The sequence below is a fragment of the Olea europaea genome, unplaced genomic scaffold (genome assembly GCF_002742605.1).
Source record: "Olea europaea var. sylvestris unplaced genomic scaffold, O_europaea_v1 scaffold1564, whole genome shotgun sequence".
In the NCBI taxonomy this organism is placed as follows: domain Eukaryota; kingdom Viridiplantae; phylum Streptophyta; class Magnoliopsida; order Lamiales; family Oleaceae; genus Olea; species Olea europaea.
Window position 1 is genome coordinate 144112 of NW_019233246.1, and position 3248 is coordinate 147359.

At 34.2% G+C, this 3248-nt stretch overlaps 1 pseudogene; it reads right to left on the reverse strand.

Annotated features, from left to right (window-relative positions):
- Nucleotides 1–697: 697 nt before the first annotated feature.
- On the reverse strand, nucleotides 698–3231 carry LOC111376830 (annotated as a pseudogene).
- Nucleotides 3232–3248: the final 17 nt, after the last annotated feature.

Genomic DNA, 3248 nt, shown 5'->3' on the forward strand with positions numbered 1-3248 from the left:
CTTATGAAGAGTTCTTTAAGGGGTCTTCCTCTGTGATCATATTTGGAGTTATTTACTTTTATGCTTTTGATTTGCATGTTTATTGATTAACATTTAGGGTTTAAATGAATTATTTAAGTATTGTTATTGATTAATTCTGCCTATTAATATTACTAACAAGTGGTGTCAAAGCATTAGTAAGAATAATTTATCAATTAGTATCAAAGCAATAGTAATATTTTCAGTTGGTATTAAAGCCTAATTTTGATCTTTTGACCAAGTTTATCTAGAGGAGTTAGACATTTTTTGTACCTCCATATTTTGACAGCAGTAATTATGCTTACTAGAATGTAGGAATGAGAGCTTCCTTGACATCAAAGGATGAACGGGTTTGGGTTAGTATAGAAAAAGCTTGGACCGTCCCATCTATAACTGTTGCAGGTGTAGTTATCCCTAATGACGTTTCCACTTGGATTAAGGATGAAATAGCTGAGTGTAATTAGAATATTAGAGGTATTCATGCCATCTTTATGGCTATCTTTCTTGAAAAGTTTAGACGAATGTGTGTTACATTAGGATCACATAGACTGGGGTTGTAACCCAAGTGGACTAAATAGCATTATTCAAAGATTAAATGAAAGAGAAACTTCATTAAATTTAATTAGATGAACATAAAAGACATATTTAGTTTGTAAAAACATAAGTAGATGAATATTAATCTAGTTCTGAACTAGGGCTGCATAGAAGAGTTCATTCCAAGTATAAGGAACTCCTGCAAGACACCAGCGGCTACAGTCCATAGAACTATGTCCTCCACTGCCATAAACAGAAGGATGTCCATCTATTCTTAAATCAGACAATTCAGTTATATTTAGTAAATAAACTGGTTTCGACATTGCTCTTAGAATCTTTTCCAGCACCAATTCTGCGGGATGAGGACGACTCGAATATTTCACCGGCCGTGTTTTTCCCATACAAGATTCAATATCTTGTTTGCTGTGGAAAGAAAAAAGAATTTCAAGTTCGGCAACTAATATAAGTCTAATCAACTATTAACGTTATCGATAATGTTACCTAGCATGATCTGGGGAGACACCTTGAAAGAATACTTTGGTCTTTGCTGTATCTACATGTGAATCTATCCATTTCGCCCACGTTTGTAGGGCTTTCTCATAGGCAGACAAACGATCCATATCTTTAAAAGTTGAGTTTCCGTACACAATTAAGTCCCAACTGAAACACAAATAAATTAGACATTATAGAAGAGAAACACGTCGAACATAAATTCAAGGTGTGATGAAAAGTTATTACGGCTGTTTTCTGCCGGTGTGAAGCCACCAATGCCACGAGTCGAAGATCAATAGTTCCATTCCACCCAAATTTTGCTATTACTGATTGAGTCGAGCCTCAAAACCCTCCCCTTTGGCTCACTTGTGATATCAACAAGAAATGCATTCCAGAAGAACATGATTGAAGCGTTATAATCCTACTTTTTACATAATACATGCAAATATTAAGTGAAAAATCATCTCGGGGTGATCGACAGATTAGTCTCTTTCTATGCTTCAACTCAAACCATCTACCTAACTTCTTAAAAGCAAGGGATAAAAAGAAAAAAGAAAGAAAGAAAAATCCCATGTTTTTGTTGGCAAACTAGAAGATCAACAAAATTGGAACTAAATTATCATATACATGTATAATCATAATTCTTATCAAATCTATTTCATGTTGAAAAGTGACAAATAACTTAAATTCGCGGTGGAATATAGAATTCCACTCTCATGTTTACGTTTTTAATACAATTACTTGTCTAAAACTCGACAGTTATGTGTACTACAAATTTTTTTACATGGCTTTAAATGTAATTTTGTTATGTCACATAGACTTTGGTATTATATGTATCATATATCCCAGGAGTGTATATTGTTGGGTTTTAATACCCAATAAATTTCGGACGATAATGTGAAAGCGTCGGATTATATTATCATTGGCTTCAGCCGATGGTGAATTGATTTTTAACAACCAAATCTAAAGACTCAACCCGAAAATAACATGAACCGTTGGAAGTAACTTAAGAAATTAATATTGCGCATGGCTCATATATTCACCTATTGGACAGCTCTTGAGTCTTGGCCTACTTAACCCTCTTTTGGTCCAATTAAAGCCTAACATATATCTCTATATATGGTTGTCTAGCCCTAGCAATTTTGTGTGATTTTGAATTTTGGAGAAAAACCGTGAGTGTGCTTTGGAAGGAAAAACGTGGCTGCCTTCTCTTTGTGCTTTCTTCCTACCTTTGAGGCTGTAAATCAATACCAATACATGTGATATCATATTGTAATCAGGAATAATTTTGAGTAAAAGAGGAAAATAAATCTAACCGGAAATTTGAATTTAAAAAGGTCTCTAATCCTTTCTGATGTGTACTTAGCTTCTGGTACTGCTACATGAAGCATGCATGTAAGGGATCGCCATTGGTTAAGACCCAAAGAATCTCCTACAAACATGAGCCTCTTTCCCTTTAACTTTGTCAATAAATCGACGCCATTAAATCTACAACAAAATATATTGCGTAAACAAGAGCTAGTTGATCAACGGCATTTGAAAAGGAGCAGACTTTGTCAACAATTAAGCATCCTTCTCTTTATCTATCACTGTCTTTGAAAGAGAACTCGCATGTAGCCGGTGGTTGTGTTGTAAATTGTAATATGTCAAAGGCAACTGATAATTGATGATGATTGTCTTAATTAACAAAAATAACAAGTTTGTGAAAGAAAAATTTGAGAAAATGCCAAAATAAATAAATAATGAAGAAAGTACCATGAGGTTTAGCTCTAGCAAAGAAAATTCAGAAAAATACAAAACAGAACTTACGAATTAACCAATAGATGTGTTTCTCTGATGCAACTTTCAAAACTAAATTTTTATCAGTTCTGATTTCATATTTAAACTCGACGGAAATTTTGCCAACAAAACAAGAAAAACTGTAAGAATCACACAGTACCTTGGTAATTTGCATCCACTAGGCTGCCATCTGTATTTCATGTAATCTTTATCTGTTCTACCATTTCTTTGGCAATCGAACTCTTTTTCGATCAAGGGACATTCTGTCGAATTGTAAAGAGGATATGAATTGTCAAAAACCCAACTCCCTTGGAAAATATCGCACCCTTTTGCTGCAATTTTTCCATGTACGAGAACAGAAAGAGAAAGAAGAAAGAAAATATTTGCAGCAACAAAAAAACTATCCATGAGAAGCGTTGGGGGGG